This window comes from Melopsittacus undulatus, chromosome 1 (genome assembly GCF_012275295.1).
Source record: "Melopsittacus undulatus isolate bMelUnd1 chromosome 1, bMelUnd1.mat.Z, whole genome shotgun sequence".
Lineage (NCBI taxonomy): Eukaryota > Metazoa > Chordata > Aves > Psittaciformes > Psittaculidae > Melopsittacus > Melopsittacus undulatus.
The window spans coordinates 124,991,743-125,018,717 of record NC_047527.1 but is presented as its reverse complement, the minus strand read 5'-3'; the positions used below and the strand labels follow the sequence as shown (position 1 = coordinate 125,018,717).

At 37.7% G+C, this 26,975-nt stretch overlaps 1 long non-coding RNA gene across 1 annotated transcript; it reads right to left on the bottom strand.

Moving 5' to 3' along the window:
• Nucleotides 1–8,502: 8,502 nt before the first annotated feature.
• On the bottom strand, nt 8,503–19,183 carry LOC115947152 (uncharacterized). Its single transcript, XR_004081110.2, has 4 exons — nt 19,087–19,183; nt 16,832–16,916; nt 14,608–14,727; nt 8,503–9,394 (listed from the first exon to the last, which is right to left on the bottom strand). It is a non-coding gene; the product is annotated as an uncharacterized lncRNA (long non-coding RNA).
• Nucleotides 19,184–26,975: the final 7,792 nt, after the last annotated feature.

Here is a 26,975-nt window from a genome sequence, read left to right as displayed (position 1 = left end):
ATTGTAATTATATCTGGAAATTCTGAAACAAGACTGAGATCACCTGCCAGCTGATCTGAGGGGATACTAGTTCCTGTTACAGGAACTACTTTTCATGCTGTTGGCCACATACCTAGAGATTAAGTAAATGGTGCAATATCTCAGTTAGTATAAGAGTATTTCAGAACTAAGGCCATATCAGCTTTGACCAAACTTTACTGAAGATACAATTATATATATATATATAAAGCAAAACCCTATATCACCCTAAGTAACAGAAAAATATGGTACTGAATTAATCTATGCTTGGTACAATAAGATGGTGTACTCATGCACTAATTGTGCTTGTTTGTATATGTTTCTATAATGAAGTCAATCACTTAAATGTCTGAGGTCTCAGAATTCTGAGAGAAGAATGACTTGTTTAGTGGATAAACAGATACGGCTATAAAAAAATCAATTCATTTGTATTTTAACAAGCATTTTATTGCCCTAGACTTATAACAATCTTGAAGTTCAGTAAAGCTCAAGTAAATCTAAGTTGCTCAGAGAGGTATTTCTCTTCATAGTATCATCTCAGGTCCTCTTTTAACATTATTCTTCTCCTCTGTTGCTTTCCGTTTCAAAGAAATGTGGTGATCTCCAAATTCTTTTTTCAGCAAACACCCCATAAGGATTTCAGATCTGGTGTAACAAGATGTTTCATTACTCTGTTCTGATGCAGAGGGACCCGCTAACATTTATCCAGGGGTTAACCCAAAATACTGAGAACTTTCTTCAAGTAATGGGCTAGAATTTCTGTGGTTTCTCAATATGATCCATGTTTGCATTTTTTTTCTTGTGTATGACTCACAGATGAGTCAAAGCTGTATGAGATATATGATAATCCTTGACATGCTATCTATGCATGGATGGCTTCTCCTGTGGCTACTTCTCTTCCTATGATCCCTGTCTGTTTCAGTAGAAGCAGAGATCCATTAGCATTTAGCAGACTTGATTTACTCTTCTGTAATCCCCACAGTTCTACTTCTAAATTGCTTCAGTTTTTGAGCATGTGAGCTGTAAATTGCTGAGAGTTTGCATATGATGCAGGATTTAGCAGTAAGGACATGGAAAAAGCTACTTATGTTTGACATTTCCAATATTAGACACCTAACTCCTCAGTGATATTAAATATATGGCCTGTTTGTTGAACAGCTGTTGTTCTATTTGACATAAGTTGACACTATGGGTGAAAAAGAGATTGAGATATTAGAATGTCTAAAAACAGAGGGGGGGGGAAATAAATGAAGGTGCATTTTTTAGCTGGTAGAAAACACTTTTGTTAGGACTAGTAAAATAAAAAGTAATTTTTTTTTTCAATAATAATTTGAATTGGTATCAGTCTGCATGGGGCTCTGAGCAACCAGGTCCAGTGCAAGGTGCCCTTGCCTATGGCAGGGGGGTTGGTGCTACATGATCTATAAGGTCCCTTCAAAGCCAAACCATTCCATGATTCTATAATTTCCAGTTTAACAGATATTTTTTATGAAGATACATCTCTCCTGACTTTATTCTCTAAGCAAGCCTGGCTGACAGGACACATATATTAGGCTAACCTGCTATATGAAGATTTTGGTACTGTGCTGCCAATAGGAAAGGTACAGTTTTATAAATGATTAGTGACATGTGCATGGATTCCAAATCCCCAAGAATTAAGGCATGAGTCTTGACAAGCCTGGAAACAGATGAACCCTCAAATTTTAAAATATCAGTAGTAAAATATCACTATGGAACCTCTTAGAAAGTACATGTTTCTATTTTCACAGCCTTTCTTTTTTCTTTTTTCTTTGTTTTTTTTTTTTATGTGTGCATGTAGATATGACATCCCTCATGGTATCCACAGTCTTGCATTTAATACAGCAATTCCTCTTAACCAGCAAGGAAACCAGGACAGCTTCACTTGGAGCCCGCTATAGGGTCTGAGTGCTGCCGTGTTGGGGATACCAGCCCTCCCTTCCGGGAGAGCCCCATTTCCCCAAAGATATTCCAAGTGGTACTCATCATGAGTCAGTATCCTACAGACTTGGAAGGCTTTGTTCTGTGGATGAAGTATTTTATTTTGTTTATTCATGCAAGCAAGCTGACATTCCGTTCAAGATGAATCTGAACCACATACCTCTGTTGCTGATAAAACATTAAGCCTGTTTAATAAACTCTCCTATTGGCCAGTGTCAGAGACTAGTGTGGTTGCCCTTATCCTCTGTGACTAAGTGATTAAGGAGGAAAGTTTGCACAAATCCATTAGGGCATGAATGAGCATCCTTGCATGAAAGAACAAGTCCAACAAGAATTTCCTGCAAACTCTGTTACAAACTCATTTACTTGGGTAAGAAGCCATGGTTTATATTGTTGCCTCTTTGTCAGATATTTAGACACCTAAAATGATGGATTTGAGTTGGATAATAACAGCTCCCTTTAGAGATTTCAGAGTACAGCAAGTGTGGTACCAGAGAAATCCAGCAGAGCTGAATGGCCAATATATTGCTATATATCTTTTAGCTCCATTGTGAACATATCTTCTAGTGCTCTGAAAGTTAAGGAGTATATCTACATGTGCATTTGTATACCTAGTATATTTTTTTCCTTTTGCCATGACGCATATATCTTATTTAGAGAAATATTTTTTTCTTGTTTTGTGCTTTACCAATTGCCACAAATACATGCCATTTTTCTACTTCATGTTTCTGAACAGCAAGCAGAGCTGGAAAGGACTTCACACTGTGATGCACTTTCAAAACAATTTAGCTACTTTGAATGTAAATTTGATAAGTGCAAGGAGTACTGACATAGCTGCCATACAGCTTGCAAAGCCTTAAGCAGGTGCAAATGAATTCACTTTGTCCTGAGAACTTACACCTGGTGGAGAGCTCTTCTTGCAGCCAGCCTGCATGAGATGGAGAAGCTTCCTTCTAAGCTAGACAAATGCTTGTGATGAGTTATTACAGCAAAGTTCTACTGCAGGACCCACTTAACTCTGATGAGCAAATGTACACATACTAACTGGTGGGTTTAGAAATCTAAGTCTACTAAAGACAAGTTCTGTAACTTGAAAAAGAATTATTTGCAGAAAAAATATATTGCAGTGAAAAATTTGCTGTATGTCTCTGATATGTTAGAAATATGTATATTTGCTAATACTGAGAAATGCAAGGCAGTGCCATGAGTACTCATTCCAAAGGGGAAAAATGAACAGCTTGAATTTTAAAAGTCCATACTTCTAGATATATTTGCCAGCTAGCTTTCCTCTCATGTTTTCCTTTTTCTTCATTCCTCTGTTATTTGCAAGTCACTATTTACTGTGTTTCCCTCTAATATCTCCTTTATTATTTTTTTTGTGCCTATCTCTCACTCTTCACCTCCTCTAATGTGGGTTTCTTTATGCTTTCAAAGGAAAGCTTATGAACAGCTGCTCCTCTCTTAACACACACACACACATCGACACACACTCAAATCCACTGGGTACTAAGCTTGCTGCAGTTTCTTCACCGCTGTTCTTCTTTGTCTAATAGAATATTGGCTTCTTTTCTTTTTTTCACCCTACTCAGCTCCCTGTACAGAAATCAATGTTCTGCTACACTGACCGGAGTGACAGTAATGCAGGAGACGCCAGTCCAACAACTGGATGCACAATGAACTGTTCTCCAGAAATCCCTCTCTGCTAAAAAACAAGGAGGAGGAAGTCACACTTTGTTTCCTCCATGGAGAAAGCAATTCCTTTTTTTTTTTTTTTAATGGCTCCTCTGCCTCCTGTTCCCCCATGCACCCACCTCCAGAAGTGAACATCTCAGGTTTACAGGATACTAGTTCAAACAAGAGGTTTTAAAACAGTTCCTTCTTTACTATACCATAATCTGATACAAGAGCCCAAAATATAAATGCTGTTGCTCTCTTAAAGGCAAAGAAAAGCTATTACTGGGGCAAGCAAAGTCTTTTGGGGGATTAGTGGGTTTTTTTTCTCCAGATTAGGAGACATTAAAGGAAAATTTCTTGAATCCCTGACAGTATTTCCCTGAGTTAATCTCCTCTGGTAGCTGTTGGGATTAGCAGCATCTAACAATGCCAGTCACTGCTAGCTATGCCACGCAATAGGAAATGTTGTGAAGCAACCCACACATTGATCATTCAGAAGAATAATATTATACTCCAGTGCTGGAAAAAGTAGATGAGAATGGACCTCATTTTTAGCTCATCAGAGCTGAGGGATGACATACAGATGTTCGGTCTGCTTCAAGTGAATTCAGCATGTTTCTCTTCATAAATTAGTACCTGATTTTGGGGGATATTGGTGAGGGGTTTTTGTGGTTTATTTTCTTTGTGTGTGTGTTGGGTTTTTTGAGGGGTGGGCTAGGGGTAATATGTGGGAATTTTTTTGTGGTATTTTATTTCATTGATTAGTTGGTTTGGTTTGTGGGTGGTTTTTTTGGTGGTTTTGTTTGTTTGTTTGTTTGTTTTTGGTTTTTTTTGTTTTGGTTTTTTTTTTTTCCAGGAGGGGGAGGGAGGTTCTGTCTTTTTGAACCTCTGATTTTCTGCCCTATACCCACATCTCCCCCCCGTCCCACCCTGTAAACAAACAAACAAATACATAAATAAATAAATAAAATATGTTTCTGGACTGTTTGTATTGATACTGAAAATCTGAGATTCTTTTGATTCATTTTTTTTTTCCTCACTGAAATATCATTGGCTTTGTTTCCTGATGGGGTGAACGTAACTAGTAGGCTTAGACTCACTGCTGGAGTGAGTAGTTGACATTCCACCAAGGAAACCAGTCAGGAGCCTGTTTAAACAATTATAGGCTTTGACCTGCAAACTCAAGTTAATCAGAGCCTACTGGATTTCCAAATGGGTTTTGTTAGAAAATTGGCTATTACATGGGGATGGGTAAAGGGAAATTTTATTTGCTTACTGAAGTGGTTTAACTAATCCTACACAAAACTGGTGCTTCACACTTGGCTTTTTCTCTCCCAGCTTTTCCACAAATATATTTGATTTGAGAGAATGAAAGACAGAGCAAAAAGTAGACACTGTTAAAGGCTTAAAGGCAACTCATTTAAGGCACAGGAAGGTTAGACAGCTACCTGGATTGCATTTTTGCTAATATGACTCATTGAACTATTTAAAAGTGATCTGTTCTATAGAAATATGATCTGAAAACACTTTTCAGTGTTTCATTTTTTCTTGGAATCATATTTGCTGGATTAGTACTCCACTATGGACAAGTAGAGTTTCACTTGTACCAGGAAAAGTATAGAAATTAATGATGATTTTAGAATTATTCTATATTGTTTATGACTGAAAATGTAAGCTTAAATATTTTCGGTATTACCCCAATCTTATTCTTGTGTTTGAAAAACAGTGTAACAATGCTAAGCAATAAAAGCACTTTTCATTTTCAAGGCATTAAACAAGGAATGACTAATTACATTAGCTATTTGGCACCAGCACTATACAGCCTTCATCCTTCATTCAATTAGAGCTTGCTTTGAATTTGGTGAGGTCAGATTGCATCCCAGTTAAGTGTTATGACTCAGATTGTGTCCTAACCATATTTCTACAATTACTGAAGTAACACTAAGAACTTTTGACAAATGAGGTACATTTCATTAGGTCTGTTTAGCAGACAAGGAAAGACAAAATTAAGTAACTTCAAAGTAAGAGGTAAAATTGGTTGTTAGTCCTTATGAAGGTTGAATTTGTAAGCCTTTTGGTATGGGATAAGCAAAAACTGAAAGAAAGGATTTCAGGTCCTTTGTTCAACTACATTCCTTGTCTTGCTTGAAGGGAGGAGGTACCACAAACTTATGTACCCTCATTTGGCACATGTGACATAAGCATGACCCTGGACATTCACATGAGAGCACTTTCTTATTCTCTGCTCACAGATGCAAACACAGATGTACATACTTTCCATACCTGTGGAAAAACTCCACTGGATAACACAAGGACCAGACATACTCAGCAGAGGACTAGTAAATTATTTAGTGATGCCAACAAAACCAATCTCATAAAGACCTACTTCCTATAGTTCATTTATGATGACAGTCTCTCTCCAACACTTTAACCCAGTTCTCACAGTCATCCCATCTATTTATCCCAGCTCGGTATCTCATGCATTAAACCTACATGAGTCTGCCTGCTGGTATAAGGACTTTCAGGTTCCAGTCAGAAATGAGCCTATCCAAAATCAAGAAGATGCAAAGTTTCTTTTTCTGCTCAGATTCAGAACTCATCTCTGAATGCACAGGTGGTAACGGGCCCGGATGCAGGTGGCCTCATGTCTAGTTTTTCTGTTGGCTGCCCCAATGGGGAGGGTAGCAGTGATAAAAAGAACAATACTGTAGTGTAGCAGTCAGTGTGCTAAAAGTTATTAATCTGTAAATGGGACCTAGCTTTTACGCTTGGAGCATGTGCCTGCTTTCAATGCCTAAGGAGCTATTGCGTCTGTGCCAACACTGTTTGCCTGTGGGGACCGCGGGGTGGGGGGTGGTTAGTGAGCCGCAGAAGTCGCTGCGGGAGGCGGTCAGCGACTCGCCGCGATGCCGCTGCCCACCCACGGCAGGGGCACAGGGAGGACGGGGGGAATGGCCGCCGGCCGCTTTCCCCTTCCCCCTTCGTTTTATGTCCCCGTTCGCCCGCGCGATGGCAGCATTTCTGAGCAATCCCTTCTGCGCGATGAGGAAGGAGGGCTCCAGGACGGGGACGGGGACGGGGCCGGGGCGGCAGGGGACAGCGAACAGGGACCCCCGGGGCTCCACTGGAGCTCGGCGCTCTGCCCCGCTGCTCGGCGGCGCCTTGCTTGACTAGGAAACGTGAAAAGCAGTGGAGACGCGGGTCCTCGCTCAAGGACAAGATGCTTGAATCTTCCCAGCAATGGCAGCCCACCGGCGGGGATGTTTGCCTTCTGGGGTGTTTTGGGCATGGGGAACATAACGCTAATATACCCTGGTATCTCCCGAGAGCCGCCATCGTGCACAGCTGTGCTGCTGCAGTCCCTGTCTGAAGAATCTGCTGCCTGAGGAGAGGGCGCAGGGTCCTGCTCAGCTTTTCTGATATTGGCCTAAACATGTCACTCTGTCAAAGATGGCAGTTGAAGAGTGAAAGTGGGAGCACAGTGTGGTGCAGGGTAGTGACTTTCCCAGAACTGCTGTAGGACCTGCAAATGCAAGTTAAATTTGAGAGAGTTGTTTTTTCTGGCCTATTCAGCATCTCTAGGCTTGTGGTTTTCTGAGGACACCTTCAGAGCTCCAGTTATGAAGAGGAGAGCCTGAAGTACCTCTGTCAGTGATTGCTTCACAATTAGTCTGTCACTTCTTTTCAAATCAGAAAGGCACAGATCTTTTTTAAGAAGTGATCTATGTTTTTTCAACTTCTTTCTCCCCAAGCTTGCAAGACCAAATTTATTCTTACTGGGGTGGTGTACAGGGCTTTCATGGTACTGAGGTAATGATGAGGATGGAACTGCACTAAAGTCTTTTATACAAGTCTTGAAGAGTGGTGTAACTGTCTTCTGCTGCAATAAAGCTTTATGAAGTGCCATAAAGTACTCCATAACTTATGTGATAGAGTGGAAAAATAAATTTTCTTCAACATCACCTTTGTGTTGCCACAATGTACCTTTCTGTATGTTATTTGACTTCTTATGCCTCACATTCAGCAAGGGACTACTTATATACAGCTCTACTGATACTTTGAACATGGTTGGAGCAACAGGTTGCAAGTAGTAAATTATTGTTATAAAGGCTAAGCTTAGCAAACATCAGGGAAGCTAGATATCCTGCAAAAAGACCTTATGTTTGTCTAAAAGTAACCTCCGTGAAGAAAATTTGCTATCTGGAAAAAAGATGTGGTTTTAGGGACATGCATACAAGCTTTTGCATAGAGGTTTGTTTTGGAGACTTAAATTTTAAAATAAAGTTCAAAGCAGTAGAAACAAAGGCTTGACACAGGCAACAGTTACACAATGGATTCAGATAGCCTAAATCTTGTTTTTCAATGAAACACTGAAGTTTTCAACTCATCCTTAATGGGACTGAATACTGTGGAAACAGGGAGAAGCAGTGAGTTATTCTGCCTTTTGTACCAGACCATGTCTGTTTTTTATATACAGATTCACTAATGTAAAGATTGGAACCAGGGCATGAGTATCAGAACCACCAATCTGTTGTTATTCATTTATTTTTATTTTAACAAATAAAAAGGCCAGATGAGACCACCATAGCAAACAATACATTTTGTAGTCCTCTTCAGAAGAGAGACAATTAAAAAGAGAAGGTGGATTGTGTGAGTGTAGGGGTGGCACATCAGAATATTTTATAAAGTAAGCTATAAAAAATTACGTCCCTCTAGTCTAAACATCTATTTGTCTTAAGATTGGGCATAAGCACACGCTTCATATATAACCTGTAAAGGTCCTTGTTACCGGAAAACATTTCCATTCTCCACTCTTCAAAGCAATCTGTTAAAGTCTGTCTTTTTAGTCTACCCAAGCACTGCAAGGGGTTGTAAGGATGTATGAATTGTAGTTCATAGCAGCAGGACTGAGCTTTTAAAGGCAATGGGGTTTGACAGGCTGCAAAGGTAGACTTAACAGTAGCTGTGTAAAGCGCTACCGTGCGCTAAATTATTTAGAATTTATTATTTTGAGCAGGTTCCAGATATATGTGTCCTGCTTCAGAGTGGAGCTGCGAGCTGTGTCTAAGTTCAGTGATGTTAGCTATTGCTCGTGAGCTAAAGAGGATTCTGAGCTAGGAAATGGCAGTCTTAAGGTGTAGTACGTTGTCAAGGCCATCCAAAGTTTGAACTTGTTCGATGCCACTTTGGTGTGCTGTGGAGTTGAAAGGCAGAACGGCATCTGCTGTTACATGAAGGAGCTTTAGTTTGCCAGTAAATCTTAAACGAATACCAATTTTAGTCCTTTGAGCAGCAGAATCCTTTTGAACTTCTGTTGGATACAGGGATCGCAGGGATCAATCAGACTACTGCAGGCAGGATGTGTTCATTCAGTAGCAGCAGCTTTGGCACGAAAAGAGGATTGTTAGAGCCTATTTTCCCTTTAGCAGCAGGAGTAAGTACTGTAAAGAAACAGGACTCAGTGAGATTGCATGATGCATAAACAGTGTGTAATCCTCTGAATGTGCAGGGAATTATATGCGAATGAGGAACAAGAACAAAAATCCAGTTCTCACTGTTGCACATGCCTGGTGTTGAATATCCAAGTTTGAATTGTCTGTCAGGGATGCCTTTGTCTGCAGAAGAGAACTCTGAAACCATGTAGCACTTTCTAGTTCCTCCTTTGGGATTTCATCAGAGAAGTCCAGAAGGCAAATGGAGCTGTATTCAGTGGTTTCATCTCCACAGGTTTCTATTTTGTAAACTGGATAAAATGCATTTCTTTTAACATTAACAGAATTGTCTCAGGGAAAAAGTATTTATTGAATAGGTTTCTATAAACAGTCATGGAATAAAACCTTTGGCTAGAAGGGCAAGAGAATGGAAACAAAAATCTGATATGTACTTTCCTGGAAGCTACAGTACCAAATACCAAATGGCATGCAATCAGAAAATGGTAAGCAATCAGATCTATTGCAGAGACCTGATTATAACAATATTCTCCTTTTGCCCTCCTTCCATAGGGATGATGGTATATTCACAAAGAAAACAAACAGGTTTTTGTAAAATATCAAGAATCATATGCATTATTTTTTTTCTAGATTTATTTTTTTGTTCTTATTTTCATGGAGGTGCTTTTGGCAAAATAATCAAAGGCTATAATAAAGGGATTAAAAGATGTCTGCATACCAGCATGCATGCATACACATCCTTAACTATATCTTGGGTTGCAAATTTCCATTAATTATTTTGAGGAAATAAATTAAACATAGAAACAGAAACTGAAAGATCAGTAGCAGAAGGGTTTTGACAAACATAATACCTGCAGCTGCATTTCTGTTCCTATGAGAGATTTGATTTGACATCCGCTCATGTTAGCATTTGGAAGAGAATAAGGCTTGGCATATGCTACTATGTATTTTCCTCCTACCGAGGACAGAAGTGGCAGGCACCCTGCTATACCTTTTAAGTTGTTCCCTTATTGCACAAATTAAAAGAGAAATATTTAAACATACTTCAGAGGTTAATTTATAACAATTAGTTTCTCACTTTAAAGGCGCAGTTGTTTCCTATTGTTTGAAATCCATAAAAATACAAATTGCAAGAGACAAGTAAACCTTTCTAATTTCCTAAAAAAATCCAACAAAACAAACCAAAAAGTGCCCAGTACCCAGGAAAGTACATCATATCTCTGTGCCTTTTCTTTCTCAGGAAATCAGAGATGGAACCATCTCAGACTACCTCAGCTACACATTAAAGCATAAACTTCAACATGCAGGATCTGCTGAAAATCAAAGTTTTATTCCAGTTATTATTCCTAAATGTAGAACATGCTGATGGCCTCAACTGCAGAGGCTGTTTAGGTTATACAGACATATTAAGTGGATGTCAATGACATTGTCTAGCAGCAAGCAGCAGAGCAAGACTCAGCAGCTGAGGCTGGACAGACTCAATCAGAAAATAGGGTGTGCTTTTCTAACAGCAAGGGGCAGTTTTTTGTCAGCCACGCAGAGCTATGCAGAGGTCCCCATCACTGAGCTCCAAACCAAGTCTGCTTATCTCTTGAAATAATGCTTTCCAGCTCAGCAAGAGATTTTAGGGCTTAGTACACGATTGATGTAGGGATTCCTGTGGTCTTTGTTACAGGTCAGATGAGCTTATATAACTGTCATGTCTTGTCCTTAGCCCCATGAATCTTTTTATTAGCTAAACACAGGGGTTAGGATGTACATCCAACAAAGATTTCCTTACATTCTTCTTTCTGCAATTCAAAGTTGTACTCCATTGTATCAGTATTTGGTCATGTGAAACAGGAATGTATGTCACCTGGCTTTCAAGCAGCAACAAATGCGGCACATGAAAAGATGGCATGCTTTCCATTTGTAGTTAAACTTAGCTGTGGAAAGTTGTGTCAAACCTCAGGCAATGTAAAACAAGCTACTGTATTACAGTGGCTAAGTAGTCTGAACCACTTTATCAGAGCAGCCACAGTTCATCAGTACTCACCTGGATGAGTGACTCCAGATTTGCTGCAGACCTATTCTGCCTACAGAATTCTTAGCCAAAAATTCCCACTGAGTGCAGGAACCAATTCATGCATTTTGGGGAAAGGAGAGCATAATGTTTTGTAATATATTCTGAGTTCTTTCCTACAAAAGAGTATACTGAGTTTGAATTATGTAATACACTATTATTTTTATTATTTAAAAAATAAACTTTATCCAGTGTAGCTCCATAAAGAACAATAAGCTGCATATAAATAAAATCAAGTAATCTGATTTAAAGCTGTTTGAAAATTCCCACGTTGACTTAAAGGAACTTTGGATCTGCATAATTTGATTTTTCAGCATTTAGTGTAATTTGACCAGTTGAAGAATGCCAGCATGGAATACATGAGGAAAGAATGCAAAAAATTTCTGAGAGCTGACCACTCAAATCACCTTAGATAATAACTAAGGGAACATAACAGACTAAACAAGGAATAGTCAAAAGCTCATGGAAATGTGCAGAATATTTTGCAAAGGTCTGGGTGCCTCCACAAATGAGAAGAAAGAGGCAACAGTAGCTGACTACATGTCAGGCATTTAACATGCAGAGTTATGGAGCTAAGAATTTCTTGTGATGAGCTCAGCTGTCACTAGTGATGGAAAACTCTCTATTTGAGTAGAGAGAGAGAGGAAAAAATTTAAGAGGTGTAACAGTCCTGTTACCATATTAAGTACTCAAGCTTACTCATGCTCACGCTTGAAGACTCAGATATCAGAATTTATTTTTTTATGAAGATTTAATCTGTTTTCACTGAGACCAGGCATTTATCATTAATATTGTTTGACCTAGGAGATTATCTGCACTCAAGTTTCGCTCTTTGGTTGGACACTAGTTTCACCACTTTCATTTCATTCAGAATCACCAGTAACTTGTGTTTTCCAGCTCTTAATGTGACAGATAACAAGGACAATGGAAAGCACTCAGTGACAGATGCAACCTTGTTGCATCTGCAGGTGCAAACATGTTTTCAGTTTAGCATGCTAAAGGGCGTTAGTTCAGAGCCTTAGGTGGTTTGGAGCATATGTTGCTGCTGAAAATAAGAAATAAAGGGTATTTTGAAGACAGTTGTCCAGGCATGTGTGTGTGGAGCATTTAACTCTGAATACTGGGAAGAAATGTCTAGACTGAGTCAAACTAATTAAATGCCTCTGATGGTAAAAATAAGCCTGCTAGAAGTCCTCTTGTGAGCAAAATGCATTAGTGCTCTTGTATACTGCTATGGCACTTAATGTTTTCTGTTACAGTTTCCTTAGAAGAAAATTGTCCTTGATATCACAATGATATTTCAACAATTTTTTTATACCCATACCCCTATTATTAAGCATTTTTTCTTTATTAATAGTTGACACCTCTGTTTAAGGCTTCAATTTGAAAATATCTTTCAAACCTACTTTATTAGATTTTGAGTAAATGTTCCCCAAATCTCCTTAGCATTTTGTTAAAAATGAATGTCATATATCTTTTGATAAAACCTACAGAGTTAACTGCCTAATAAAATACTACATGACTAAAATGGCTATTAATATTTTAGCATTATGCTGAAGTATGAGTGTTCTCCTAGCAAAGGTATGAATCACTGGTTTTTCATTTCTTTAATTCTTTATTAATTGGTACTTGAGGCAATAAACCATAGCATATAACTTTGGCTTCAGATAAGGTTTAATGAGTGCCTGACCTTTGCTTGGATAATTCTGTCAGTGAACTGATTCAAGATAACCCTTTGAAGCTTGAATTCCTGTATTGAATGCTACTTGCTTTTCACTGTCCTTGATTTAAATGGACAGTACTGAAAGTTGGCTTTTTATCTGAAAAAAAAGGCCTCCCTAAGAAAGCTTTCTTTTAAATGACTAATTTAATGGAAATTTAATTTTGTGTGTCTCTCTTTAATTATTGTGCAATATAACAGAAGTCTGATTATAGCTGGAACTAAGGACCACCTATCCTAACTGAGTTATATAGCCTACTAAGCTGTAATAATCAGCATGATGGCCCTTCCACCTAAATGTACATCATGCATATGGATATGCAGTAAAAATCCAGCAGAGTAAGTCCTAATTCTTTTAGTGTCCCACAGAGTATACCTGGAGAAATCAGAAAGTTACTGCATAAATGAAATTGTATATTAAGTGGGGGACCTGAAAAGGTTTGATACCTTTCAGGTAATTCTTACAAAAATGCAGATAGTCAGTCTCAAAACTTGTCTGAAGTCTCTTGAGAACAGGCTCCCCCAAGGGGGTCTCCAGTACTTTCTAGTTCTGGCTGGATTTGAAATAGCATGAGAGTAGTCACTCATGCTTTAAATTGGGATTTATGTTTTCTATTGCTCTCTGAATCCCAATGTGCAGTTAGGCATGAGGAAATGTGAAAATGACCCACCTTATTCTGACTCTAAAAATATTTAATGATTTTAGACACTGCTGAAAGATGTAGACAGTGTATTCTGTACCTTAAGATATCTTTTTTCTGGGGGAGTTTCTGACTACCATACCATGGTATGTAGTGGTAGTATCAAAGTATCAAAACATTTGTTGCTGGAAAAAAAAGTAGAACCTGATTTTATAAGAAAAAAAAAATTCAGCCCACATAAAAAGCACACAAATATTTTAGCAGAAATAGCCCTCTTATTTGACACTAAACATACATGAGGAATCCTAGATTAAATACTTTCTCTGATCTTTGGCAAGTATGTAAGTTAAGGCCAGACATATCTTACAAGAGTACCTTACACAGTGTCTACCATGACCAGTGTGTACATCATATTCTCTATTGAAAAACTGTTTCTGTGAATATAAAACAAGTAATATTTATTGGAGCAGGGTTGGGAACTTGAATCTGATGCTTTTGAGCCATTTTAACCCTCAACAACAAATACCTGATGATTGAGTTAAAATATAACAGCTTCACCTCAAAATGCCTTTGTTTTAGCAGTGTTTTAAATATATTCAAGAGTTCAACTCCAGTTTTTAATCAGAAAGCCTGAAACTAACTGTCAGGGATATACAGACAGGGGAGACTTTATCTCTGTCACTTTATGAAGGGAGGTAATTAACACATGTTAAAAAAATAGAACCACATCTGTATAGTATCAGATCAGATCAGTAAATCTAGCTTGAATATTACGTTATTTCCATTTGTCGGATTCTGAACAACTTTTGGGTTTTGTTTTGGTTTTGGGTTTTTTATTTTGTTTTGTTTTTTTTTAAATTCTATACTTAGTACCATTTGTCGCAAATAATTCACATCCTTGGGCATTCACAAGTAGTTTAATGAATTACAATTGCACTCTTCAGCAAAATACTGAAAAGAATATAGCTAGTCCTAATTACATGCTTAAATAAACATGTGTTTCAATGCTTTGATAAAGGTTTTGCCCTAGGCACTAGTCTTATCATTTGCATACGTTGATTCAAAAAATTTGAGAATTTTTACCTGCAAAATCTGCCAGTTTCCCAGTGGAATCACACTCAGTTCTGTATGGAGATTTGGACTCATTCTTCACACTGAATGTGCCATTTGCAAAGGCAAGATATCAGGGCTAACAGAAACAACCTATAAAGGAAAAACAGATCTAGCTGCTTATAGCTAACAGCATAAAACTATGGAAACAAGCTGCCTCACTATGGTTAAGAGACTCCACTCCAGTGAACAGAATTAATTAAGTTCGTTTCCACGCAGGACTGCCCTTGGTCCACAGAGAGTCAAAGGGCAGTTGAAGAGTATAATTACTTGTGTTAAAGAGAAAATGGCAATGGGAGTTAGCCCAGCCTCACAATGTGATTTAAGAGAACAGCATGCTTTCATTGTATTTTTAGTTTGATGTGGGTGAATTACAATGCAGGGGAAAAAGGCTCTATGTGAAACAGTACTTACCAGATATAAATGGAAACACTCATTCAAATTCTTCATTCAAAGTATTGAAGAAGGAGAAAAAGAAAAAAGAAAAAAGCTAGCTGCTCCTATAATATGTCCAGCAGAAGGAACGAATGCTATTAATTACAGTTTTCTTGAGATTGACATGAGAATAAAAAACAACTGCCAAATAAGGACTACTGATTTTCAACCTTATTAGAAAATATTAGATGTTGTGTCCACTCATTCCTTTTGATCCAGTATGCACTAAAAGTTTTCCATTCCACCTACTCTGCACTGCACCATTCACCAAAGTGTCAGAGGCATTTTAACAGCCTAACTTGGACTATAGACACTGTACCTCTTAAGGCCTTTTCCAAAGCTTGTATAGGAACATACATTTTTTGTTGACACCTTCCAGGTGATTGCCAAGTTTCTGTGGCACCTATTTTTTAATTTTTTCCCTACCTAAATTGTATTTGGAATAATTTCGTACAATTTTGGATTGCATTTTTACCTTAACCAAGTGTTGTAAATGTAGTGAGAGTCAGCTCTGAAAATTTTTCAATATGGGGACAGTAAACGAGAGGCATATTATTTTCTCCTGGACACTGAGGTTTCTCTGTTACTTTCAGCTTTTTTTTTGTATAGTATGTCTGAATATTTTTAATGGAATAATATCCAATTGCACTTTAAGTCTCCTCAAAGGATACTGGTTATGTCCTGTTGATGTAGTGTAAATACAGTGTTGTGAAAGAACTGAAATTCACTTGTTTAGTTCAAGGTTAGGTAGTTAAAGGCTGAAGTAGTGTTGTCTCCAGCCTATTGTGTTACCACTCAGATGCTCTAAGGCATTTGAGGGTAGAGCTGTGTCCTAACTCAAAATTCAAATTCAGGACCTTTTCTTTCAGAGTAAGTCTCACCTACATTACTTCCTCTATTAATTTTATAAAATATTGTGTAATTACATTAAGAACTCCCTGAAGTACCTTCTTTCTTTCCCTGCTCTTGCATGAGATGTTTTAGATTCAATGATGATGACGTTGCTCAATGAAAATGTGCTGGGAAAGCTAATTGATAGTATAAAATAAGAAATAGACTAAAAGACCAAGGCCATCAGGATTATATGCAAAACTGAATTCCAGTTCGGTGAGCCACAGATGTTAAAAGTAAAAAATACTAAAAAAAAAAGTCAAAATGTAATTTCAGGACTAAGTGAAAAAAAAAAAAAAGAAGCCCAGTATTACTTTGAGTAGAAGTTGCTGTGCTAGCTGACTTGGACTGAACTTGTGCTATTTCAGTTGTAAATGGTTCAACATGAAAGCTAAAACTGTGGAAGCAATGTTAATTGCTGAATCAGCTGTGTAGTGAAAAAACAGAGAGCTCAGAGCAGCCTTCAAAAACTCACACTGGTTTCAAAAATATTGAAAGGAGGAGATAGAGAAATAAATGAAACATGAAACTTGCACTTCAAAATTCACAGATGCATACGAAAAAGGGTAGCAATAACATAATGATATATAATTATGTGACAATATTAATAGACTAGAGCAGTATAAAACAAAATTGATGAGACAACTCACATACATAAAATACAGCTATTCTGTTTATTTGGACTAGGTCTTCTGTATAGAGAAGGAAGGAATTTGAAAGGATTCGTGTGATTGGAAAAGACAGGGTTGCTTGTCCAATTGCTCATACAGTACTAAATAAAGGTAAAGTAAGTGCTTGTGTGATTTAGCGTATCTGGATAGCAGATGCTAAGAAATATGATTAGAGCTTCCCATGTGTAGGAAAGACTTACAGGCTTCAGTGACAGCATTGCAGTTTAATAGGCTTCAGCATTCGATCTTGTTTCATCTGGAGTGGCAATGGGCAGTTCAACAATACTGGAAATAAGCAGAGGAAAACTTCTTGCACTTCAGACCAGGTTTTGGTTCTTTGCAGTGAACCTGGTTATGTTTATTATAACAGCAGTGAAGGAGAAACTGCTATATTCTCCTGGATTTGTCATACCTACCAGATTTGTCATTTAGGAACACAGTTAACAATGGTGCCTGATAACATCAGCAGAGAAAGATCTGGAGGAATCTCCAGACAAATAAAATATATTTTATGGGCCATTTAGTCCTCTACAGGAGCCTGTCTATTTTCATTGTCTGTCCAGACAAGCCATGGATAGCTAGATTTCTGATTTTGATGGCTCAAGACAGATGACATTAGTCTCACTCATACTGAATAAATGTAGTATTAATTTAGAGCATTCTACAGTGCAGGAAAGCTACAAATTAAAGAAAAAACCCTCTCCATTTAGAGATGTTAGGTAACCCATAGCACGCATTTTCTTAGTGTGAAAGTCTATATACTGTTCAACCACTCTGCTTCAGCTCCTCAGTTTAGGACATGTTCTGGCAGCATCTGCCCATGTGAAAAGTCCCATTGCTCTGACTTGCTGTTGGGAAATTTCATTATCCAAACCTAGGTTAGAAGAAGCTGGGTTGACCCCTTGTCAGTGTCAAGACAAGATATATCTGTCTGTTACTAGCAGGAACGGGCTTTCAGCATGGTTATGTGAACTATCATTTTCTCACATGCCTTCAGTGCCCTTTTAATACCAGTGAGAGTGATGACTTCCAGCACCATGATGACCTTCCTTAGCAGGTTCATATTGCCCACCTGACATGCTTAGGGAGCTACTTTCCCAGGGCTCTGTATATAGCAAATGAAAAAAGCTTTCAGAAATATATTCAGATCAGACGCAGCTTAAAGGCTCAAATTTCCTCCTAGAGGCTATAGAGAAATCACAGAGAGAGTAGCTTTCTAGTTTAGGCCCAAAAGTATTCATTTTCAAGAAGCAGAAACACCACAGTCATATTCTAACATGGTACCTAAATGATGTGAATTTTCCTGTACACTTGTCATAATTTATTTGATATTTTGAAGTCTGTAGAAATGTCAACAAGCAGCTAAACATCAGCAATACCACTAATTTGAATTTAGTAAGTTACAAAGCCAAATAAACAACTGAAATTCATTTCCAGCAGTCAGAAACATCATGCATTTCAGTCCACTAAGGCAAGTCCTCTGTTGCCTTCTTAGTACAATGTATTACCAGGTAAATATTGAGAACATAGCTCCAGGAGTGAGGAATATCAGCATATACAGATGGATACCAAAAGTGGCTAAACTGCATCTTGCAGTTTAGTTTCATCTGGAAGGAATGTAGTTCCCATGGAATCAGGTAAGGTATTTGGAATCCTTCAAAAGCTCATATTTGTTTCAAATGCCAAAGGTTCAGGGTTAAAAAGCATCTCCTGCCTGTCAGGTCTCCAGACAACCTGCTATAGTTTTCTCTCTGTGTTTTTGTATATGATATGACATTCATTCTGTCCCACAGAGGTAGGGTATTAATATGATTTGCTGTTCTCCACAAGATGCAGCACATTTAATCCATGTGACAGCCATTTTGTAGAATGAGCAGTTGTATTTATTAATCACTTGCTATGAGTTTCTAAGTTTTATTACCTCCACTTTGGGATCAATATTCTTAATTGTTCCTTGCTGTGGCTGCTGCATGAGGCAATATGTTAGCAACTTCAGATTAGAAAAGAAATACTGATGTAACATCTAAGATTTCTTAAATTATGAATGAGCTATTTTTTGGGTTGGAATCCTGAAAAGACATAGATACACAAAGAAAGGGTTTATGTTCATCTTTTCAGTTTGTTTATCTAGCTATGTCAAGATGAGCTTTGCTATATATTTCTAGTTTCTCCTTTGACAGTAGCAGTATCACCTATTTCCATCTGAGAGTTTCTTCAGGATCAAGTCTGTTGTAGGAAATGGCACAATATTTCTGTATTATCACTATCTGAACAAGATGTCTTTTCAACCTATTTCCTAATCTTAAAGATACCAGGAACCGCAGATCCATTTTACGTCTCAAACCCCTTAAACGCTTACATCAAGTATATGAAATTCAGAACTGAAACTTTACAGTTTGCGATAAGAGACATTTTGCCTAGAAGGTGTGTCAGCTCAGTGCAAGTTTTCACATACCTGATTTGTCTTTGTCTCAGAAAATGTTTCAGATTCATCTTCCTGGAGGCTGATGAGCTATTCACTGTTATTTCCATCAGGATTTCAGACTATATCCTGAAATGTCTGCTGAAAAAAAAAAAATCCCTGGTGATTACAACTCATTTTTTGAAATTGGGTCATTCTGTCTTCCCATGCCTTGGGATAACCAATTAAAGGAAGGAAAGCTAAAGAACCAAAAGAAATGTCCAAAACTCTGAGATCTTCAGCCTGTCATCAGTCTTCAGGAGCATCAATTTAATTTTTTATGATGAAAACTTAGTGTCTTGGGACCCTTCATAATAGACTTGACACAGTTTTTAAAGTCAACGTTTCTAGCTGCTTACTGTATATTTAACAATATGGTGATTATCATCAGAGGACCCTACAACAGCTGTAGGAAAAGACATTACAATGAAGATAGATCACGTATTTACCACAAAAATTATGGCAGAATGTAACTGAATTTCATAATTTAGTCCTAGATGTCTTAAAGAATTACAATGGAAATATGTCTGAATCTGATAAAAATATTTTCAAAGAAGGATGTTCTTTAGTTGAGGTTCATACAAAAATTGGAAATTGTTTTTCAAAACATCATTTTAGTAAAAAATGACAAATATTATTTTGCACACAATCTAACAATGTACTGTTTTAACCACTTCCTCTCCATCATACTAGTTTAGCATTTCAAGATGATGATGTCCTATCCTGGATTTAATATTACATTATTTTTGTTGCTAGAGTATAGTAATATAAAAGGGAATATGTGAATTGCAATGTCTTCATTTGATGAATTGGAAAGTTTATATCAACAACTATAGCATTCAAACAAGGGTGCTAAAAGAAAAAGTTTGAAAGAGGTTGTATCTTAATTACCTTGAAAATTGTATATATTAATTTCCAGTAGATCTTGTAAAAGCAGAACTCCAGAAGACTGAGAGAGGTTTGAGATGACGCCAATGTACAAAAGAATGAACAGGACCATTTGGATGAGCACACAGCAGTTGGTCTGACATGAGTTGTGGGCAAAATAATGGACAAAGTGGCATGGGATTCAGTTTTTAAAAGACTAGACGATATATATATATTAATGTTAGTCAATATGATCTGTAGTAATCATATTTAGAAGCTAAGATGGGGATGGACACGTGTATTGTAGGGAGGTATAAGGAAGAAACATGAATGCTGGAAGTAATTGTGTGTATTATATAATTGTGTATAATTGTACATGTAAAACTTATGTGTACCTGCATAGTCAAACTGGCATATACTGGGCCAGTAATTTTCAAGTGCAATTAACTTCAGGCTCAGTTTAGCTAATTTAAACATCTAAGTAGCAATTGTGTATTTGTGTCAGATCCCTTGACATCTAAATGTCTTAAATTGGGGTGCAAATAATTGTAGAAGAAAAAAATGTGCCTGTGATTTACAAAAATCAAAGCTGTAGAAAATCAATATCCTCCAACAAACCATAATATATGTCTCTTATCTTTAGATAATGATGGCTAAACTTTCCTCACAAATGTTTTGCTGTATCCATATACTTTTTCCTATATCTTGCACTGTTGATCTGAAAGTAAATCTCTTGCTCCTTCTGAAAGGTAAACTATCTTTCAAATATAGCTTACCTTAGGCATCAACAAAATGCAAGCATTTTTTGTCTGTACCAGTTTGTCAACATTTGAAGCTATTTAACTGGGCTGCATATATAATTGGCTGGGTGCAGAAAATACTAATCACAATCAGTAGCTTAATTCCTTATTTTAAATTGTTCTTAGGTAATAGCAAGATGAAAGGCAGAAACCCCCCCCCCCAAACCAACAAAACCAGAGACAAAAGCCCAAGAGAGGATCTCTGAGTTTTTGCCACTAACTCATAACCTTAAATTCTGTTTGCATAATATTCTTAGGATCCTGTTTGTTGGTTATTTGATAAAGGATCCATGTAATGGAAGAATGAGTTTTAGAAAAATAATCCTCTCTGGAGTTTGATACTTAAAAATGCTTAATGATCTGCATTTGCCATGAAGGACATTATTTAATTCTTTTTCCCTCTTTTTCAACTCCTTGAGAATTCTCACAGCAAACAGATGACCAAAGAGTACCCTGGCTTAGCTAGCTGAGTAACTCATAGAACATGAGAATGATGATTTATATGGGTTTTGAATGAGTTTTGTTACAGTAGAATATTTTAAAGGTGTAATTGTATTTATTATATTCATATTTAGGTAGGCTGGGAATAGCATATTTGTCAAGATTTATGTGAATGACCTTTCATGGATGTGATTAATTTTTCCCCTGGCCCCTGAAATTAATAGAAAATTATACAGTTGTTATAGGAAACATGAATTAAGAAATACCTAACAAAAAGAAACATCTAGAAACATCTATGGTAGTGCCTATATATAAAGGAAATCTCCTCCCCTCTTCCTGCCCCAATTTCCTTTGTTCCTTTTGCCAGTAGGTTGGAGGACTTTTTTTCCTTGTCCATCCATTTAATTTTATAACTTCTTGTGTGGCTGCAATTTTGAGCAATAAGGACATTTTTTTAGCAGTTTTTAATTGTTTTGGGGGGGTTTGGATATCTGGGGTTTGGTATTTTTTAATGGCATTTCAAAGGCATTTAGAAAGAAGTGATCAGGAGATGCAAAAAAATCCTCTCATTAGTTCTGGTAACTTGCTTCTGTGCAAATCATTAAAGAAATTTATTTTTAAACTTTTTTGCAGGATAAGTTCACATAGGTTAAACCAAATCAGGATAAAAGTGATTTGATTTTTTAAGAACATGTAATTAACCAGCAATTAGTGAACTATACGTTCAGGATCAATACCAACAATTCAACAGATAAATCACAACACTAGACACTTACTAAATGTTAGCATATGCCTGAACATTCCTGAACAGCTCTCTACAGCTCATCCTAGAAAATTGTAATTGCATCGATCTCACCCGACCTCCTCAGGTTAAATGCACCTCATCCCAGAAGAAATGTGAATCACAAGCACCACCCTTCCAGGCTTCCAAGTTTTAAGTGCAACTATGTTGCTCCCCTCAACTGCTAACCCAAAGTAGGTTCATGCTTGCACATCCATGCAGATCCCTGGGCATTGCTCCACATACTGTCATCCACCTCACAGGTTGCTCAGAGCCTCTAACAGGCTATGAGAAAAGCTCCTCTTTGAAAGCTCCTCTGGCCGGTCTTGTGCGTGGTTGTGATACTCTGGAGCAATTTCTGGCAATAACAATCTTGGCATTAACTGCTGCTTTTTCCACTGCAAAGTTTCTGTGCACTGCTATAAATACTCGTACTTCTTTTGTACTTCTTTCAAGCTGATTCCTCTGTTAAAAAACCTCTTTTCAATTCCAAGGTTTAACCTGGCTGGTTGCCATCTTCTTCAACTTAATAAGTTTTGGGCAAACACCTTTTTGGACAGTGTTGTGTTGTTCCATCGAGATGTACAGTGCATGCTCAGGTTCCTGTCTCTGTGGCTGTCCAGGCCCTTGAAAGAAGGAAGAAAAAGAAACTGACTGGGAGTGTCCAAAGAAGATCAGCAAAGCTGGTGAAGGGTCTAGAGAACAAGTCTTACAAGGAACAGCTGAAGCAACTGGGGTTAATCTGGAGAAAAGGAGGTTGAGGAGACCTTGTTACTCTACAGCTACCTGAAAGGAGGTTTGTAGCAAGGTGGGTGTCAGTCTCTTTTCCCAAATAATAAATGATAGGATGAGAGGAAATGTCCCCAAGTTGCAGTAAGGGAGGTTTAGATTGGCTGTTAGGAAAAATTTATTCACTGAAATGGTTATAAAGCGGTATTGATTCTGACTGAGTTGGAGTTAATCTTCGTTATAGTAGCCCTCATAGTTCTATGCTTTGTATTGTACCTAGAAAGGTGTTGATAACATATCAGTGTTTTGGCTACTGCTGAGCAGTGCTGACACAGCATCAAGACTGTCTCTCTAAGATTCCCTTTTCACCAGTAGGCTGCAGGTGGGCAAGATCTTGGGAGGTGATGTAGTCAGGACAGCTGACAAAATCTGCTAACAGGATATTTCATACCATATGTCATCTACTCACCAATAAAAGCTAAGAGAAAGGAGAAGATTTGTTATTATGTTTGTCCTCCCTAGCATCCACTACATGTACTGAAGCCCTGCTTCCTGGGTGTCGTGGTTTAAATTAAATCTGCACAATTCCCCCTTTGTTTCCCCTCCCCCCCTCACCTTCCCACTCCCGGAGGGATGGGAAGGAGAGCCGGAGGAATACAACTCCCACGGATCGAGGTAAACTCAGTCCAGCAATCAAGGTATAACAGAAATAACTACCGGTACCAATAACAAATCAATGTTAGAGGAGACAAACAGGGAGAGAGAATACGATACCACCCACCGCCACGAGGCCAGCCCGGAAGAGAGAGAGAGCTTTCCCCCTCCCCTCCTAGCCAGCTTCCAGTTGCCTCCCTGAGCCCAGCCCGGCGTGTTAACTCCTTCCCTCCCGGCCAGCTTCCAGTCCCCTCCCCGAGCAGGACGTGCTGTGGTATGGAATACCTCCCCGACTAGCCCAGACCAGGCGCCCTATCTCTCCCTCCTCCCTGGCAGAGCATGAGCTACTGCTGAACCCATGACACTGGGAAATGGCTGGACATTGCCTGCTGATGAAAAATAGAGAGTAAATCTTTTTTTTTGCTTTTGCTTCCATGCATAACCTTTGTTTTTTATTAAAATGCCTTTATCTTGACCCACAAGAATTTTCCACCTTATTTTCTCCCTTCCTGTCCTACTGAGGAGAGGAGTGACTGACTGGCTTGGTGGACTAGCCAAAGTCAATGTACCACAAAAACACTGGAACAGGCTGCCCAGGGAATGGTTACATCACTGTTCCTGGTATTTTAAAGATGTATAAAAGAAGTGATACCTAGGGACATGGTTTAGTGGAGGACTTGGCAGTTTTAGATTTACAATTGGATTTGGTAACCTTAAGGGTCTTTTCCTACCTAAATGATTCTAAAATATATGAGAAATGCTTCCAACAAGTGCCAAGGGGATACTGCAGGACTTGCTGCTTTCCATATCCACCCACTGCTTTTCAGTGCCATTTCTCCAACCTTAAAATTTCATTGCCAACTGTTGCTTTGAATATACCTATTTTTCCATTGACCATTCAATGACTGAGTTATTGCAATTATCTCTTGCCAGAATCTCCAAATAAAGCTACCAAAATAAAAATGTTAGTATCTTAGTTTTGATCATTCATTGTCTTTGGATTCGTGAGTTGCTGACATTCCAGCAAAACAAGGCATCTCTTGATTAAATTGATGTTACTGTGAAAACCAGCTACCCTAGCAAATTTTTTCACAAAAAGATCACCCCTGTTACTGTTCCCTACCTTTGAAGAAATATTGAAAGATGTGTTACTATAGTCACGATTTGGTTATCACAGTAAGTATTTGGGTTTGGTACTTAAATGAAAAATGAATGAAGAATTAAATGCAAGGAAGACGTTATAGGTCTTAATTAAAAGTATATGAGTACACTGTGTACTTGAACCCAGAATTAATTTTAACTGTGCACATTCCCTTAGAACAGATGGAGATAATGATCTTTATCTCACTTTCTTGCAGGTGGAACTAAAGCTTTGAGGCAACAAGACTAGGTTGTGGATGGCTAGGTTCAATGATTAAAGCAAGGATAGAGTCAAGTGTGGGGAACAGAGATAGTGGCTATGGTCAGGGAAAGCCAAAAACAAGAATTAAAGTTACACCTGGTGCAGAATGAAGGATTTGAAACATGATGGGGCTGAAGAATGAACAAAACTGATGGGCGGAAGAGAAGTATGGTGAGATGTTGTTCAAAACTTCTATGGAAACTAAGGAGTTCATCTTGGAGAGCATAAAAATAAGGAAGAGGTTTTGTTCAGTCCCAGATAGAAGTGGTTTCATTTGGACTACTGAAATTGAAAGTAAAATTCAAAGAAACACAAATTGTAAAGTAAATAGTATCCCATAGGAATCACATATTTTTTGAGCACTTGATGGATAAGCAAAATAAAGGTTGGAGTAAATATAAAAAAAGTTGGTGGAGGTGATGTTTTTCTTTTATCTAGAGAAAGCCCAAAGTTTAGTAAGGAATCTAAACTCAGTTCTTTTTCCCATTTGAAGGCATTTGAAACTACATAGCCAGAGTATTGTATGGTACTATAAATTCTGAGGGAACTGAAATGTCTTCTTGCTGATTAAGGTATTAACATTTTGTCTAAGTAAACATGAGAACACAAGAAACGACACAAGCTCAGAAAACCACTGTTTTCCCATTTGATAAAAAGACTTTGCTCACCTCAAACATTGTTCCAGTTTCCTGAACTATTTATGCATTGAGTCAGAAGGAAACTGTGAGTGGTAACTGACAAGTTTAGCACATGGGTCATGCCTATATGTGACCTAGTAAAAGGCTGCAGGCCAGAAAGATTGTCCTTTGGTGCTTGCTTGTTGCTAAATTGGCCATTAACGAGGGTGACAGGAGTGGCAAATAGTGACTTCATCTAGAATAGCTATTTATTTGATTATTTGAAAACCAGACCATTTCTTTTCTTAAAAAAAAAAATAAAAAGGTAATTTTAAATGAAAAAATATTCTTCGAAATGGAAAACTTAGGATTTATGGAATGGAACATGTCATGTAAAAATACTGGACTAGTTTATTTTTATGATTTTCAGTTATGATCTTAGCTAGACATTTATTTTCAGGTTTTGTTTTGGTTTTGTTGTTGTTGCTGCTTTGTTTGTTTTTCTTTTCTCAAAAATCATAGAATCGTAGAATGGTTTGGGTTGGAAGAGACCTTAAATATCATCTAATTCCAATCCTCTGCCACAGACAGGAGCACTTTCCACTAGACCAGATTGTTCAAGCCCCATCCAACCAGGTACTACGAATCCATATAGATTCATATGAAGCTTTCCCTACAGTGGCTACAGTAGCAAATGGAAGGGTTTGGTTTCCTGCAACCATTGCTGGAGAAGGATGGATGTAAAGTCAAGGTTGCTTGCCCCAGAAAATTAAGTGTGTGGGAATGAGTGGGAATAGGAAGGGTGAAGGTAAGCTTTTGAACACATAGCGGAAGAGGTACATAACTCATTTAAAGAAAATATTCTGTGTAGATAGAAAAAAGAAAAAAGTGATAAGGTATTCAACAGATAGGTGATATTCAACAAGTGTAGCAAATTAATTCCTCTCCATCAATGATATTTGGGCTAGCTGTTTTCAGGACACCTTTTTTATATTTGCATTTAATATGGATAAACATGGGGCTTTTTTTGGCTATAGGCACACTAACAAAGAAGCAATTCCATTCATTTACTTCAGTGATGTTAAGTATATTTGTATTTAATCTGTGACATAAAATGCAGAAAAAAATTACAAAGTATTCTAAGTATATGGGAACTTCAGAGAGAAAAGAATACTTCATAGTTTCTCTTTATCTTAGTCTCTTATAGAAGTAACCCTGATTTTATCCCTAAATTCAAAAATTTGAGACTATTTTAAGACAGGTTTTGTTCATGGGTATCTTTAAGAAGAAAATTTTAAAAAAATATTTTATTAAAGATTTTTAATGATACATTTAGATTTTAGATAATTAGATATTATAGAAATGATAGAAGATTAATTGTCCGTTTATTGTAACCCCAGTAACTGCGGCTTAAAGGATTTTGGAATGGCCCTGGTATATGTGCAGCAGCTGAAATTTGCACATGCAAATGAGCTGCATTCTTAATTTTTTAATTAGCTGTTGATTTAGAAGCTGCTGACTGAGATATTCCTTGATTCTGTCTACTCTGACATTTACTAACTCATTACACTTTAAGGAAGACACTGACACAA